Source organism: Etheostoma cragini, chromosome 24 (genome assembly GCF_013103735.1).
Source record: "Etheostoma cragini isolate CJK2018 chromosome 24, CSU_Ecrag_1.0, whole genome shotgun sequence".
NCBI classification, from domain to species: domain Eukaryota; kingdom Metazoa; phylum Chordata; class Actinopteri; order Perciformes; family Percidae; genus Etheostoma; species Etheostoma cragini.
In genome coordinates, this window is record NC_048430.1 from 10,895,235 (window position 1) to 10,913,561 (window position 18,327).

At 40.2% G+C, this 18,327-nt stretch overlaps 2 protein-coding genes and 1 pseudogene across 2 annotated transcripts in view; 2 read left to right on the forward strand and 1 right to left on the reverse strand.

The window, feature by feature from the left end:
• The window catches only part of LOC117939470, a 26,965-nt pseudogene extending 13,838 nt beyond the window's left edge, over positions 1-13,127 (forward strand).
• Positions 1-18,327, reverse strand: part of LOC117939505 (zinc finger protein 501-like) — a 197,132-nt gene that overhangs the window by 115,500 nt on the left and 63,305 nt on the right. The window lies entirely within an intron of this gene.
• The window catches only part of LOC117939530 (chorion transcription factor Cf2-like), a 62,056-nt gene that overhangs the window by 24,823 nt on the left and 18,906 nt on the right, over positions 1-18,327 (forward strand). The gene's annotated exons all lie outside the window — the stretch shown is intronic.

An 18,327-nucleotide genomic window follows, 5' to 3' on the forward strand; every position in this document is an offset into this window, starting at 1 on the left:
CCAAACCCACACAATCAACAGACAGAGACAGCATCTTGGAAGTTTGTGATCAATACTGTATGGTGATGTCACCAAGTGATGTTCCATTTCATAGGGGTATGTTTTCACCCCTTACCCCTACCCCTTGGTTTCAAGGGCCAAGGGGTAGGGGTAAGACGGGGAAATGGGATTCCGCCTTAGTCTCCCTGTTCCTGACCATCCCTGCGGTTCTACCTCCTGGGACGGCGGTTTACGTGGTGTCCGACCATGGCCCTCTACAGTGGATGGTGGCATCTGCTGGTGGAGTTGGGAACTCCACCCCTCAAGCGCACGGCATCCCAACACACCTGAGACCAATCAGGGCCTGATGATCTAAAAGCCACTTGCCGTGTTTGGAGGAAGAAGAAGAAAGATGAGTACAACAGGAAAAGTATAATCTCTGGAATTGCAAACAAAGATTTCTGTACCAAATATTAAGTACTGCTTTTCTGATGTATTAAAAATGTCATGCAAAAAATGCAAATTAATTATTTAAAAATCCTACAATTTAATATTGTATATTGATCCCCAGTGGAGAAATTATAATTTACACTCTGTTAGTAATAACTACACATAGGTCTGAAATATACACACATGCTCAGGACCTATACATGCACAAATGGAGAGATGTCAGAGTGTTTGGGCTCCCAGCTGGACCAGCGCACTAAGTGGTTGGGAGGGTACTCTGCCTTGCTCAAGGGAACCAGGAGGTGAAGTAGCATTTCTCAAGCTACCATTCCACACGTACTTAAATCCATACGGGGACTTGAACGGACAACGCTCCGGTTCCCAACCCAACTCCCTACGGACTGAGCTACTGCCACCCAAATGTGATTTTCTGGATTTTTGTTTTAGATTCCGTCTCTCACAGTTGAAGCGTTTCTATGATTTTTTTTTTTTATTATATTCAAATGAGCAGATTTTTTTTAATGAAAGTGACACACCATTACAATGTGATTTTCTTTCATAGCATAACATATTTGATAATTTGAACATTTCATATCTCTGCAGTCCTACGCACCCTCGGCATCCCGGCGAGGACCGTCACCAACTTCAATTCAGCTCACGACAGCAACGGCAACCTGAAGACCGACCTCATCTACCTACGTGATGGCTCGCCGGACACAGCCAACACCAGGGACTCCATCTGGTCAGTCATGCCTGTTGCTAGGAGACTGCCAGGCCAGAAACTAGTTCTTTTGAAATGTGTTCATTTGTCCTGAGCACATTTTGACAGTCATGATTTAAACCAGAAATGTGTACTTAAGGGAATTTTGTTACTTTTCACCACATAGACAATGTAACAAAACCACTACAAAGAGACACAAAGAGATGCAAAGATGCTACAAAACGACACAAAGTGACAGAAACTTAACATGAAGAGACAAAAGAGACAAAATGACTACAGTGAGACACAAAATAATTACAAAGCGATGTCTACAAATCACAGACACAAAAATATCACAAACAGACACAAAAGGACAACTAAGAGACATAACTAAATGTAGAAGTCACCTTTACAGCAGTGGCACCTCACAAGTAACAAAAAATGGAAATCAATCCATTTATCTTGATACACTAACCCAGGGTTGGGTCAAGGGGGCACTAGCTCCAGCAGGGGACACTGGGTAGGGTAAAATAGCTTTTTTGTACTTGTACTTAGGGACAGTACTTGAGTAAATGTTCTTTCCACCACTGGAAAGAACCATTTTTGTAGATATGGCATCTTCCTGGCCCTTAGATGGTCCAAATATTGTAGATTCTTTACAGTGTCAGGTCTGTGACAATGACGTATGGGAGGGATCAGATATAACTTTAAGGTATTAGAACGTGTGTAACCTGTGGTTTGGCTGCTAAACACATGTACAAAAAGGTGCACTGACAGCACGTCTCTGTAGGAACTACCACTGCTGGAACGAGGTGTTCATTAAGCGCGTCGACTTGCCGGTCGGCCTCGGAGGATGGCAGGCAGTGGACGCCACGCCCCAGGAGACCAGTGATGGTAGGACAGACAGACACAGACAGAGAAAGACAGACGGATCAATAGATAGCTGGATGCTAAACATGATGTTTGTTTTACAGGATATTTTCGCTGCGGTCCAGCTTCAATCGTGGGCATCAAGGAAGGTTTGCTCTGTCACCCGAATGACGCAGGGTTCGTCTTTGCTGAGGTTAGTTTCTTTCTTTGTTTCTTGAAAGGCCTCATGAACTGAAAAAATGCATTTTCCTAGTGATAAACATGTGTATATACATTATATTATACATATAAACATACATCATATTACATTATATAAACATTATGGAAAGGACCTATACAGAAATAGGCCTTTTAACCTCTTTAAGTCCTTTTTCTTAACCAGAAACAGCTTTGAAATCGCTAGCGCTAAACACACCAGACTCCATTAAAAAAAAAAATACTTTTAGAAAGTATAGAGGTCCAGGGAAGGTTGGGGTCCCCTACTGGAGCTACTGCCCCCGCGACCCGATACCGGATAAGCAGATGAAGATGGATGGATGGATGGAAGTATAGAGCCAACATATTTTACTTGTAAACGGTGTGTTTTGTTCAGCCAAAACTAGAGTTGCGGTTGTTGGAAAAGTGTAAAGACAAAGTTTTATTTTTTTGCTGTCAACTTTGAATAAAGTGTATTTTAAGATCTTACTCTTTAACAGAAAGGTTGACCTCCTGGGATTAACAATAATTTTAGCCTGTCTGTGGCAAAACAAGCACTTTTGTGAAGGTAAATACAAGTGGCACAATTGCTCTTAACCTGCATTGTAGATTGTTTCGCTGCTGCCGACTGCAGGCAGCCGTTAGAGAGCAAACAAGTTGAACTGTTACTTTAACAGGTTTAGCTCACAGCCATCCCCTGCCTATTCTACCACTCCACCAACCCAATACTCACCCTCACTCCTCTGTAGTCTGCCCATCCCCCCACAGAAATTTCAAGCACCCGTTTCCCCCCATCCCCCTCCCCTGTCCCTGATTTTCATTCACACTTGGCCACATGAGGAGACAGCTGTAGAGGCTTCACCAATGCAATGCTGCTGGCCCGGACGGCATCCGCCCCAGGGTACTGAAAACCTGTCTAGTGTTCTCCAGTACCTTTTACCTGAGCCTAAGCCTGCAGAGGTTACCGCTGTTGCGGGAACTCTTCCTGGTCCCCAGAAGTCAACTCCATCTGGCCTCAAGGATTACCGCCCAGGGGCTCTCACATCCCATGTGATGAAGGTGCTGGAGAGGCTGGTCTTGGCTTACCTGAGACCGCAGGGGAGTTCTTCTCTGGACCCTCTACAGTTTGCCTACCAGCCTCGTCTGGGAGTGGACAACGCTGTCATTTATATCATCTTCTGCAGTGAGCTCATTTGCACCTGGATGGCGGTGGAAAAAACTGTGAGGATCACATTTTTTCATTTCTCTACTGCATTCAGCACCATACAGCCACAGTTGCAGGTGATGGGTGTTGGTGCGTCCATAGTCTTCTGGATCACTGACTACCTGACAGACAGACCACAGTTTGTCCATCTGGACCCTGTTCTGTCTGATGTGTTGGTGAGTGGTACCCCACAGGGGACTGTGCTGTTTCCTTTTCTGTTCACCTTATACCCCACAGACGTCCAGTACAACTCAGTCATGTCACCTACAGAAGTTTTCTGATGACTCTGCAGTTGTTGGGTGCATAAGGGATGGACAGGAGGGAGAGTACAGAGCACTGTGCAACCTGTGCATCCTGGGGGAAGATGTGTACATGGTGGGAGAGTACAGATACCTGGGTGTCAACATTGACAACAGGCTGAACTAGAAAATCAACAGCACTGCTGTTTACAAGAAGTGGATGAGAAGACTCTATTTCCTGAGGAAGCGGAGATCCGTCAATATGTGCAGCAGAATTTTGGAGATGTTCTACAAGAAATCATTCCTACCATAGGCAATACACTTTTTAAACTTTTTTTTCATCACTGAGTGGTAGATAAAACTTACAGACATCCCGACTGCACTAGTGCACCTTGCACAATAATTGTATCTACAGCTTTATCAATAATTCTTTAACAGTTGTACATTTTTATTTTTATTCCTAACTTGTATATATTTTAAATGATTTGTTCTTATATTTTAGTCTATTATTATTTCATGTATATTGTATCCTGTTATTTCATGTATATTCTCTATCTATCTATCTATCTATCTATCTATCTATCTATCTATCTATCTATCTATCTATCTATCTATCTATCTATCTATCTATCTATCTATGCTGCTGTCGTCCCTCTGGCGGGGGATGGTGAAGCGTAACGCCCACGCAGTTATCGCAGAAATCATTAGATCTTATGCTAAGGGTTGGGTGGGTAAGGGGGTATTAGAGCTCTTTGGTCTTTGGAGAGTTTGGAATATGATTGATTGATTGCTTCTGGGGACAGGTGTCTTTTATACAGGTAACAAACTGAGATTAGGAGCACTCCCTTTAAGAGTCTGCTCCTAATCTCAGCTCGTTACCTGTATAAAAGAGACCTGGGAGCCAGAAATCTTTCTGATTGAGAGGGGGTCAAATACTTATTTCCCTTATTAAAATGAATCAATTTATAAAAATTTTTACATGCATTTTTCTGGATTTTCTTGTTATTCTATCTCTCACTATTCAAATAAGTCTCCCATTAAAATGAAAGACTGTTAATTTCTTTGTCAGTGGGTAAATGTACAAAGTCAGCAGAGGGTCAAATACTTTTTTCCCTCACTGTAGCTTACACTAGCAGCTAGCATGTAGGCAAATTTTTTGCTAACACCAAGGATCCGCTATAACTAAAGAGAACGCATTACATGCTGCACCAACGGTATGAAACGTTACACACTGTCTGTCTAAATTATTATTATGACGGTGTTTCCTCCAGGTGAACAGTGACATTGTCTTCTCCGAGCGGGATCGCTACGGAACGCTGACTCCGTACGGGGTGGATAAGGATTTCATCGGAAAGGCTGTTTACACCAAATCATTGGGCAGCAACTTACCGACCAACATCACACAGAACTACAAGTACCCAAAAGGTAAAACACACACATTTCAATTTACATGGAAATACTACCATGTTTTTCACAAGGGACGCCAAAATAAAGTAATGAAAGTTCCTTGTAGTTGGTTTAAAGGGGTGCTATGCAATTTCTTCGCTGCTTTATCGCTTTTTGCTTGCGGGTTTCTCTTTAGAGCCCCCCTACAGCTTTAGAATAGATACTTGGCAGCTCCAATGTTTCCCTCTTTCTCTAGTCCTCCAAAAATTCTTTCCTAGTTTTGACAGCTAGGACGATAGTGTGACAAACGCCATCGCAACCTTGTTAGCCAGATCCTGAATGGGTGTATGCGTGCAGTGCCGTGACGCAATTTGTTAAATCGCAATACATGATATCACGCAATACTTCGTGCCTTTGAGGTTGGCGGACAAAAGTTGCATGGGTGTTTTTTTCGCTCACAGGCAATAGGAGGCAGAGAGATTACCCCGTTTCAACTCAAAATAAGTCCTATAACCATTCCAATGACTCTGAAGCTGTTCAGTTAAGATAAATTAAGCTAAAACACTGCATGGTTCCCCTTTGATGGAAAGATGTGAAGGTAGCATCTCCTCTTGGCTCCGTCTAACCCTGCCCCCACACACCGATATCTACGAGACATTTCCTGAAAATGGGAACTATAGCGTAAATGCCTGTCAACTCCCTCAGCGGTTGCCACTGCTGAATACCATGTGTACTCTAATCTGTCCTCTAGTTGTATCTGCAGCCCTTTAAAGTCAATGCCTCTTTCAACTTCAGTCTCTGTTCTTTGCCTTGTTAGCAGGGCGGGCGGTTGCAAGTAACCGCAGCAATGGCAACTTTTAATACATTTTCTCTTCTATTAATGCAATATTTTTCTGCATGTGAGTAACTGTGTTCATAGATACTGTGTTTGTAATGTGACTTGATTTAAGACTTGAGGGAGTTGGGAGACGGGGGAGTTGGTGGTGAAGTTGTATCTGTCTGCAGGTAGTGCAGAGGACAACAGGACTAAGGCCCGGGCGGATGAATACGGCATACAGAGGGATCAATCTGAGCTGCCTGAGGCCACACTGTCTCTCAATATCACCACCAATCAGGTAACACACTTTTCTTTGATTAACAATATCAAAGAAGGATCAGCGTTTTTTTTCTTTCTTCACCCCTGCCTAGTTTGCATGTCTATCTAGAGAGACAAAAGAACTGGGAAATCCTCCTTCCTGCCATTTTTACAACATTTTGCCTTCTCTGTGTTAAATTATGGAACCAAACAAAGAAGGTAAAGGTGGGCTCTGACAGGACTCCAAGATGCATTCAGGTGCACCTTGTAAACTCAGAGAAACTCAAACTGTTTTTGAAAATACCCTCCTGCCAACTAGGGGCTCTCTGTTATTGCCATAACTGCTGAAATAAAAAATGTTTAAATCAAATCATATGTGTGCGCCAGTGGTAGAGGAAGTACCAGAGACATATTTACTAGTAAAAGTAGAAGTACCACAATGACAACCCAACTAAAGTAAAAGTAAAAATTACAAGATTTTAAATGTACTTTAAGTGAGTAAAAGTTCTTGCATTATGATTTATTCTCTTAATGTCTATATTCCAATGATAATTTAAAAAATGTTTTTTAATTATTTTAGTTTTAGGTTAATGTAATTTGTGCTTAACATCTGTGGCCCAGTTTACATTGTGGTTATGTATCAGGGTGATCTGCATGATGCTCAACTTGCATTATTTCCCACGGGACAGTGAATGCGGCACACTTATCTAGCAAGAACACATGAGCTTGGACAACAAGTAGGCTACATGACTTCACAGCTTAGGAGGACAAAGTATTTTTACTTTGTTACATTCCACCATTGATGTACGCCAGCATATTTGTACATGTAAATGAATTAAGGGTTAATTTCAACCAAACCAGAGTTGTGATTTTATAGATGTTTCATGTTAAACAAAAAGGTCTATCTCTGTAGTGATCATTTCAATAATGTTGTCAAGACACTTATATAATAATATAAGTGTCTATAAATATGACATAATAATCTGAGAATATCAGTGGAGGGACATTGACGGTGCGCAATTGGCCAATAATGTTAATGTTTTTGGGGCATTTACAGGACAGCTTAAGAAAGGAAGTGGGATAAAGGGGGGAATGGCATGCAAAAGAGAGCCGCAGGTCGGAGTCAAACCCAGTTGTTGTGGCCCTCCTCCCCTCGTGATTCAGGAAAAGTTTTCCAGCTCGCTCCGTTAGTGGTGAAGGAGTTGGCTAAGGCTAACGCTATGAGGCTAACACTGGCAATGCTGTTGCTAAATATAAGCCTTGTTGGTCTCCACTGTTGTTGGTCATTATCATGACATACAGTACATCACAACCAAACTGTAGTGATTGGTTATGGCAGATCCTGAGTGGTTCTGGGCAGATCCAATAGTTTTAAACTTCAACAGAGAACCTGCCTACAAGGAAGTTAACACTTGTCAATGGGGAGTGGCCAGACTCTCTGGACTAATGAAATGGACCAGAGTCTGGTAGGACCAGGCTACTGGACCAGAGTCTGGTAGGACAAGGCTATCTCTTAAACACAAATAAGTTCTAGGTAAAAAAGAAATTCAAAGTTACCCTTTAAGTACAAATTCAGTGAACTTCCTTCTCTCCAGGTCAGCCTGGGTCAGGATGTCAACCTACAGATGGATTTTCACAACCAGAGTAATGTCCCTACAACCATCCGAGCCAACCTGACTGGGTCTGTCATCTTCTACACTGGAGTTAGAGCCAATCACTTGACATATCACAACTTCACCATCACCGTGCCAGCCAATCAGAGTGAGCGATGTCAGATAGTAAATAGCATTTACGGTTATTAGAGATAACCTCTGTTACATTCTCTGAGTGTGTGTGTGGGTGTGTGTATGTTGCAGTGAATAGTGAGATGGTGAAGATCACAGCTGACGAGTACATGCCATTGTTGGGCACTCAGCGTTCCCTGCACTTTGTTGTGACTGGACAGGCTGAGGACGAAGCAGTGACCGCCATCAAGGTGCTCATATTGCAGATCCCGACGCTCACCATGACGGTAAGACTCGTGTCAGGGTTCCCTCTTTAAGATTTAGCTTGGTGTAAGGTATTTTGCTGTGTTACCTCTTGTTGTTGTTAAGAGGAAGTTAAGACATAGAGCTTTTATTGTGACGGGAAAACCAGAAGTGTTAAATTATGAAATGAGTGTCCGTTTACTGTCTTGTTTATTAAAAAAGAGAGTATTCCAGTTTTGAACGCCCGTGTTTCTTTACTTTACAGTCGAGCGATGTAATTAACCCTTGGTTTTTCTACTACATCTTCTTCTGTGTTTCCAGCTGAGCGGCTTGCCCATGGTACAGCGGGAGATGTTTGCCGACGTTACCTTCACCAACCCCTTCAACTTTGCCCTACAGGCCTGTAGGCTGTCCATGGAAGGAGCTGGATTAATGAGCGAGAAGACCCAATTCTACGAGTACACACACACACACACACACACACTATATATATATATAAGTGAAGTCAATACACCTCGGTCACTCCCTGGGGATTGGTCATAAGCGGATGGGACACGGGCCAAACTACCAATTCAAAGTGCACGTTGAATACTTTTTCTAGAGCTGCAAAGGTTGATTGATTAGTTGTCAACTATAAAATGAACCTGCAACTATTTTGATTATTTATTAATCGGTTTGAGATTCCACCTTCTTAAATGTGAACTTTTTCTAGTTGCATCACTCGTCTCCGTCTTAGAGTTGATGGAACATGGACAAGAACAATAAAATCAAAGTAAACTTCAAAGATGGTTTCTGTCCTTTTAGATAGTTTTGATCACGCTTTACAAGTTCCAAGCGATTTTCTGATCAGATGAACACGCTAATAACGAGTTAGAACAAATTCTTTTGAACGCCACATCTGTTTTGACGCTGTTATCACTTATTATCACTAGCAGTATCGCTAGTCCTTTAAGGAAACATTACATTAGTTGGCTGTCCTGATTACAAGTTCAGTTTAGCTAATGCTAGCTTATGTCGGATAAAGTATTTTTTATTTAGTAATATTTTGGTATATTGCTGAAAATGCTGTTTCACAGCATAAATAAACATGTGTACAGACTGGTACAAAAACCGTTTTTGGTTTCTATTAAATTTCCCCTTCAACAACAATTTTTTTTAAATTACACACCCATTTGAATTATATTAAGAGTTAAAGTTGTGTTACAATCGACACTAAATAAGATATTTTGGTAAGAAAAGCTGCATTTTCCATTTAACCAAGTATACAATATCATAAATACATGACTGACATTCGTAGCAAAGCAAAATTCTTATATATCGGTTGAAAACGTAGGGAGAAATTATGATTTTAATAGATAGACCTCCTGCCTTTATTAAAAACATCAGGAGGCATATATATCCCAAAATTGTTTCCGCATCTACGTATTGCTCTAATGAACAGCAGAGGCCAATCAATGCATTGTGTGTGTGTACATGTATGTGTATGTATATTCCCCAAATATTTTGTCTAAAATATATACAAATTTAAAACTACTTAAGTTTAACAGACTTATTCTGTTTCATTTCGGAGATTAGATTTAAAATAATTTCCAAAAATACATTCTATGGGGATGGCATGTTGTTGCTGTTCGGCTCGTGTGTATTTATACCCGTACACCTGTGTGTGTTTCAGAGTCATTCAGCCTCAGGCTTCCATCTCCTGGAAAGAATCGTTTGTCCCTCGGCTATCCGGAAAACGCACCCTTGTGGCGGTGATGGACTGCAGCAACCTCTGTGAGGTAACCTCCACACCTTCCTCTCTCACATTACCAGCAGTGGAATGGAACTACAATTACTCAAGTACTGTATAACATAACTGTGTGTTTATGTTCAGATACTGTCCGCGGACATTGGCCATTGTTACGTATCCAAACACATCCGCGCTCACACAGTCAAATAAATAACCAAAATCATTTACATGTCTAATTCGTATACAAAAGTGACTTTTATGAAAGAAAGCAGTAAGAACGCTTGGGTGGGGGTCAGGTGGCGCTACAACTTTACATTCAGCTTTTACTGAATAACTTGGAGTTATTGAAGCATGCCGTTTTATTGGGAAGAACAAAAGTACAGTCCTTGACATGTTGACATCATTAGTCATGTTTCCATCAACGTATTTCTATGCACATTTTGAAGTGCATTTTGAGCTTTTTTTCTCAACTTAGCAAAAGGAATTTCAGAAGTTCAAATTGGTTCAACAGCTTTAATCTTACGGCCCTGCACACCGCGTATACACAGCGGTGAATGACTGATTCTGCACAGGTGGCCAACATGTCCAATGTTACCTCTCTCCATTTAGCCACAGAAATTAGCTTCTAAACGATATGATTTACTAAGGCTGTTTACAATCTACAACCATGCGGAACGTCAACCTGTGTCAAAACCAGTTGAAGGAAACTCTTCTAATTTGCATTTTCTTTACCCCTCATGTTGTCCTTGGGTAATGTTGATCCGTTTTCCTATATCAGTGTTTTTTTTAATTCCCCAAAATAACATGATTGATTCCACACAACGCTTTGGCAAGTACAAAGCTCATTTCATTAATTTAGGGGTGTCTTATTCAATTTTATAGCATTTGAAAAACATTTGAAGTGGTTTTGAAATAGTATTGAGTAAAAGTTGACATATTCCAGTCTGTGATTATCCATCAACATCCATTCCTTTAAATTTTGTCTAAATAATTCCTAATTTCTGCTTTTTTAATTTAAACATTAGGTATAATTTCCTATAAATTAGGTTTATTGACCATAAAACGATGGTTAATAAGTAATTATGTGGTGTTAAACTTCAAAAAAGTGAAACACATTGAAAAAAGTGTTGAGAAAAGGGACAAAAACGTAAGTTAAAAACATCGATAAAAAGCATTAAAAATAGAGTTGATTTTCCATTTTGATGGGAAGACAACACAAGGGGTTAAAAGTTGCCTAAAAGATGCTTGACAATTAGATTGAAACATGACGAGTGATGTTAATTGGACAACGTGTTAGTATGATTATTACTAGGGATGAGCGAGTACAGCATTATTTGTATCTGTATCTGTTTACCACATGAATTATCTGTATCCGGATCCGTACTCGGACTGGGCGGGGCCTAAACAGGAAGTGGTCAAATTTAAACCGGAAGTGGGTCAGGCTCTCTTGAATTGTGCGGGGCTTTAACCTGTGCGGGTTATTTAAGCATGCAATTGATATGAGTTGATCAAAAATTGTTATATTTATTGCTGATTTGAAAACTATTTACATGACAGCATCAAGCTTCAAATCAATGGTGTTGACATGGTAACAAACAAACTATATACAGAAGGTTTTGCAACAATGAATACAACACATGCCTTTGCAATTATGAAGTAAAATGTAATGAACAAGAGTTTTCATACTCAATATAACTTTCTTTTTTTAACTTTTTATTTTTATTATCAGTGTGATTTTTTTTTTTGGGGTTCTTTTTTATTGTTTTTATTTCCACACCAGGTATATGAGTGTGTGTGTGTGTGTGTGTGTGTGTGTGAGTAAGAGAGAGACACAGAGAGAGAGGGGGCGGGGGGCGGGGGGCAGCTGACAGTAAAAAAAAATTATCTCCGATGGCAGAGACGCAACGGGAGTTGCATTTAAACTGAGCAGCATTTCTGAAACCCACGTTCACCAGAAATCTACTGCTTATTATGTAACTATGTAAACCGAAGTTATAAACAAACCTGAAGCTGAAGAAACCCTAAACGTTAACGGAACAGATCCGCAGACCCGATTGACTGCCTGCCTGACGGAGCGGGAGCGAGAGAGAGAGAGACAGAGAGAGAGAGCGAGAGAGCGAGAGAGAGAGAGAGAGGGAGCGCATTTCTCCATGTTGTGTGTGTGTGAGATTGATCCGAGCGTGTTTGTAGGCGGGGGGGGGGGGGCGGGCGTTGTGATTATCACAGAACGCTGCGCGGCCAGTTGAGGAGTTTTATTGAATCCGAGCACGGATATTGACTCATATTACTCGTAAAATACTTGTACTCGGCAAAAGTGCTTTATCCGTACAGGATACTCGTTTCAGCCAGATACTCGGATCACCCTTAATTATTACCCCCGAAAAACCAGTAGCGCGTGGCTAATTCCCCGGTGTTAGCTTCCTTTAGCTTGCGCTCGTAAAGACGAAGCTAAAGTAAATGGTTAAAATGATATTCCCTTAGAAAGGTAAGACGTTACACTGTAACTTTTACACAATTAAATTAACTGAAAACATTACAGATCATTTATATTTGTATTCAAACTGATATTTTGATTTGATTTCAACGTCAAATGTCTGAGAATCGGGGCGATTTATGGATTTTTAACCCCCCTGTTGTCCTCGGGTCAAAAATCTTTTTAACCAAATCCCCCAAAAAAGGGAGGATTCCATGCAACGATCTTTGCAAATACAATCACTTTTATTGAAATGGGGTGTAAATTGAATTGGTTTCAAATCAGCATCTTGACCAAACTCATCCACTCAACATACGCTCCTCTGATCTTAATTCTTAGTCAAAATAATTCCTAGTTTCTGCTTTATTAGCTCAAATATTAGGTATAATTCTATACAAATGAGGGTTATTGACCATGGATTCCAAAAGGTAGTGTATAACTAGTGGTAGTAAGGTGGTGTTAGTAAAAGAAGAAATAATAATAATGCATTGAAAATGTCACATATTGAAAAAAAGGTGTTCATCTTATTGACCCGGGAGAACAACACAAGGGTTAAGTGGAGTGGCACAGGGGGGAAGGGGGGGGGGGGGGAATTTATCAGAATATAGCATAGAAAATCTGATTAGAAATGGTGAAAATATTGGAAAGAATAGAATATAATGCAATTTTGTTAATACGTAAAACATCACATTTGTTATTCATTTCACTTGTTTTCATTTTTCACAAATTGCATTGACACAGTTCTGTTGAGTACACATTTAAAGTACTTGTACTTTGAGTATTTTTCATTTCATGCTGCTTTGTACTTTATCTCCACTAAATCTCAGGTGAGGGGAGTTGCTCGTGTTAACATCGAGCCCTGAGATGATTGGTCCAAAGTGGTGTGTGACTCCGCCCCTCCCCACTACTACACCTCAACCAATCACAGCAGCTTCAAACTGAGTGGGCGGAGCCGAAATTCCAAGCGTTGATATTTTTTCTCCACAGACGGAGTCAGGATGTGACATTTTAAAATGAGTTTAGTTTAGTGAGGAAGCTTGAGGGTTAAAGGTCATATAGAGGAATAATAATAGATCCTTTTTTTGGAGCTTTATGTGGCAAATTTGAGGATTTTGTTGTAAATTGAGATTTAAGAACTAAAATATAAGTATTAATCAATGCTTTTTGATCAACCGTCTCAGAGAGTCTCCTCTCACACTGAAATAAAAAATCTGTTTAATCATTATTTTAATGTTTGGATGAAAACAAACTGTGTATGATTGTGCTGTAGTCTTCTTTTTCTTTTCACTGCCGAACCTTTTCTACCAACAATAAAATCATTTTCAAAACCACAGGTGTCCCAGAGCATTATTTCCAAGTCCATCAAAATCCTTGATGACAGGACAAAGTGCAGTTCAGTTTCAGTATTTTTAAAGAAATCCCTCCAATGCAGCTTCAAGAAAATGTCAGTTACAGTTGTGGATGAAGAAGTAGGCAGTGGCGGAGGTAGAAAATCTGCAATTTGTATGGAAGGAGAATAAAAACTTAGCATGTGGTCCAGGGGTAACTGCAGGCCTCTTCCTCCCTGTGATCTTCATCTGCCTCCTCCTGATCACTCTCTCTCAATCTGCAGCCTCCACTTACTTCTTTTTCCACTTCAACCTTTACTTATTTCTTTATCTCCTTTTATGGCCATTCAGTAATCAGATGAGTGGATGGGTTGCAGGCGAACCGGTTAAACAGAAATCAGGCGAGAGCGAGGGAATCAACACAGACAAATAAACTTTTACCTGTAACCACATACTTTAGCACTTAAAAAGCAACGCTTTTTATCAATGTTTTTAACTTAAGTTTATGTGCCTTTTTTCAACACTATGCAACACTAACTTATTAACTTTAGTTTTACATTTATTTTTGGAATTTGGGTTCAATAAACCTAGTTTATAGGAAATTATACCTGATGTTTGAGTTATTAAAGCAGAAATTAGAAATGATTTAGACTAAAATTAAAAGGAATGTACTGTATGTTGATGGATAATCACAGACTGGAGTATGTCAACCACTCCATATGTCAACGTCCCCATCCCCTGGTTTACATCTGACAAATTCATGTGACACATCAGAGGAAAGGACAGCTCAATTTCTCGCTCCTCCCATGATATCTTCCCGCCTCTCCTGTGCTTCCTCGATGGGACAGCCTAAGGCACGGTTCACATTGTACGCAGCATGGTTGCTCTTATTCCCAAAATATGTTTGTTGCGCTTGCTGCAGGGCTCAGCGGAAAATAGGCAAGAGTTTCTAAGTGTATGTCCGCTGTTTCCAGCAGACGTGTAGTACATGCGACATTGTTCAGGATACAAAGTGATTCCAGTAGTGATTTGGTGGCTAAGTTTCTGTCTTGGAACCACAAGAAAGCCTTGGAACTTGCCCTGGCTGGGAGGATGTACGGGGAACGGCAGCAGCAAGTAGGGTGTGAGTGCATGAGACCCTCAGGTCCAGAGAGCAGTGGTAAAAGAACAGAGGAAAAAACATAGTTGGTTGTATGGTTGTATTTCAGTGGAGACATGTCCATGTTGATTTCACATAGCTAAAACAAACTGAAGGATTTAAACTGAAAAGGCTAAAACAAGCTACACATCTGCCATGCCTATTATGGTGGAAATATGCACCGCAGAGTAGTTTTGCCTCCAAGGTCAGAGTACGACCTCAAACTTGTGTCGTAGGCCAGAGCTCTGGGAGATTATGGATGGCCAAACTCGGCGATGTTCTGTTTGTGGATCCACGTGTATTCTGTGTTTTCGCTCTCACAAGTGGCACGGTCAAAGTTCAACGTTGACTGTGGCACGAGCAAGAGTGGCACAATGGGACGCCAGCTGTTGTGCGCGCAAGCAATCAACAATAATGGCTGTCATAGCTTGTTGCTTACGCGTACAATGTGAACCGCGCCTAAGACGCGAAGAAAGACATAAAGTGGAGGTTGCAATTTAAGGGAAGTGAGACGCAGCTTCTGTGTAGCTGTGCTGGTGGCTGTGTGTTTGATTGCAGGTGTGGAGCCAGGAGTCCAGTTCTCCTTTTCCAAATTTGTACCTCCAAAGCCTCGGGCTTGTGACCTGGAAATCATTCTCAGTGCGCCATGTTGAAGGACGTCCCAATTCCTCAAACGCACATTGAGGTGCGAGGATCGAGCATTGAGGAGGTTCCTCGGATGAAAATCGAGTATCCTCTGCGGAAGTCTTTTTACAAGGGGCATGTAAACAAAGCGGCATGACAGAGAGAGAGAGAGAGGGGGAGTGAGATTATAGAGTAATATCCACAGTATTACATAACAGATCGGGCCGGTCAGATCATACAAATTAACACTGATTAATAGCGTGTGGGTGATATAATGCACAAATGAGAAGGAAAATATCAAAACTCTTTAAAATGTGAACATAGCAGAGCTGCTCTTGGACATACAAACGTCTGAGAAACAGCTACAACTTTATTAGGACTATTTCAGTAGTTAAAGGTCGAGTTGCGGTCAAATTCTTAGCTTTGCTGGATTTGCTGCTTAAATGTCCGCCAATATCAGCTGCTGTGACATTTCTGAATCTGTGGAAATGTTTCCAAGCATCCTCTCTTGTTAAAGAAAGGTAAATCATTATAGCTCATAGACTAGTAAAGGTGGAGAAGAGAAAAAAAATAAAGAAAAAATAAAATACTATATCAATACACAGGCGCCAACTATGGATCTTTTATTAGATATGTGTTGGTCAGTTTGTCCCATTTTGCAACAGTAAAATTAAAGTGATATTAACGAACAGAGAATAGTATATTTTAAGATGAAACAGATGTTGACAACGTTTCCTTTGGGACATCATTTGAAATTGGGAAAAATTTGAAGTTGGAAAAAACGTAATCAATTGCAATATATCGCCGAATATTGCAATAAGTTTAAAATTGCAATAATATCGTATTGTGGCATAAGTATCATGATGATATATCGAGGCGTCTGGTGATTCCCACCCCTATAGGGTATATCAACACATTATTTTAAAAGCAATGGAGCCTACACTGATAAAGAGACAGAGAAATGACCATTAGGTTCTCTAAATCAGAGAAAATAATTAATTTAGGTGGGTGGAAGGTGGATGATTTTAGGCTTACATTTGGATAAAGGGCCAAGCCACGCATTAATAATATTGTATTTCTGCATGTCTAAGTGTATATAAAATACACCTACTGTATAGTTCGTTTAATACAACTATTTGACTAACTTAAACAACTTGACTAAACAAACGTTACAACAATATAGGTCTGGATGACTGTGACAGGGCGCATGGCGACCGTCACCGTAGTGTGGCGCTACTTCAACCTTCGGACTGAAACACTGACTTTCTAAGACTCCTCTTGTGATATGCTCGGTTATGTGACACGTGTTTGTTTTATCTTGTGTTATGTTTAAATTTACCCGTTACTCCATCCATTGCCATTACCTTGCAATAGTCACGTAGCTTTCTAGTGCGCACGTTGTAACATCTGAAACTACGGTGATATACATGTTCATGTTAACTACACTACTCCATTATTCTGCTTAAAACCATATATTTTACTAACATTCCTTAGTTACAATAACCACGCAACAATCCGTTCTTGGTTAATCTGACATCTGTTTATTTAACTTAAAGGGAATTACAGTCATTTTTAGCATATGTGTCATCTTACCGGCTTACTCGCATCCTTCTTCGGATGCGAGTGTTAAAAGGGTGTTTGTTGTTTACACCGGGGCTTTTAAAGGTGGGCGGACTTCCGGGGTTGGCGGAAGCGACACAGAATTAATTAATATAATATAAATGTTGTACACCTTTGTAAAACTGTAGTGAGGTTAAGAGGGTTTTGTGCCATTTATATTTCTGTATGTTCAATTACGTAGACTAATGTCTTGGCTGTTTTTAAAAGCCTTTTGGATAATTCCCACCGGAGCACCCCCGCAGAATGTGAGTAAATGGTTTGATCCATTTCAGGGGTTACGCTATTTAAGGGGGACATTTCAGTTACTCGGGAGACCTGCATGATATCAGACGTAAGTCTGTAGGGAACCTGTGACATTGTAGACAATAGTGAACTTATGTACAGCTGTATTTTTGTATTCAGTTTGTTATGTTACTTTTGTGACACTTAAGTTTATTTCTTTTCTATTTTGTAAGTCTTTGATTTTCATTAGTCTTTTTGATATTTTTGTATTTTGTATTCTGCCTTATGGCCTTCTTTTGGGATTAATTAACCATCCCATCGTCAAACAAAACACATTTCTGACTCCTCCTTCCGGGTACTCACCTTGCTGCAACCAACTGGCAACATCTACCCACAACAATTACATTAAATCCATCAATACATATGCAGTACATTAACAGAAGGTAAACGGTTAACAGCTTTAGATTGGATGCTCCTTCTGAAGTAGAGCGGCATGGATTGGCTCTTTCATTTCCTAAGAAGTTAACTTTAAGGGATACCAACAGACACATTAACTTCATTTCATAACTACATTTTTAACACCTGTCAAAATCGCATTTAGAACATTTTAAAGCAGGGGTAGGCAATTCATTTTCCCAAGGGGACACATGAGAAATAAGGACTGTTGTGTAGGGCTGGACCAATATGTTAAAAACTTAATTCTGCTCAATATACATTTAATCTCTTTATAAAAAAAACAGTCAATTGTAAGGTCTTTGATAAGCTGTGACTGGTAAGGGTACAAATGTTATGATTAGGACATGAACAAAGGTTTAGCAGACAGTACAAAATGCAGTTAACCCTTGGGGCCCTGAGGCCATTTTGACAGTTTAATTTCCGTCTGGATCTTTTTGATAAAAAAGCTTGTAAAACATCAACCCTGTTGTCTGCAGTCAAGATATGAACATCATTTTGTTTAGGACAAACTGGGTTATTGGAATGTTTGGGTTGCAGTGAGGTCACTTGCATGTTAAAAATGGTTGTAGGGCCTTAAAGATAAATAAATAAATAAATAAATAAGTCTTCCAGAAATGTATTGATATCACAGACAGATAAGTAATGAATAAGCCATTTTCCATTCTAAAACACTTC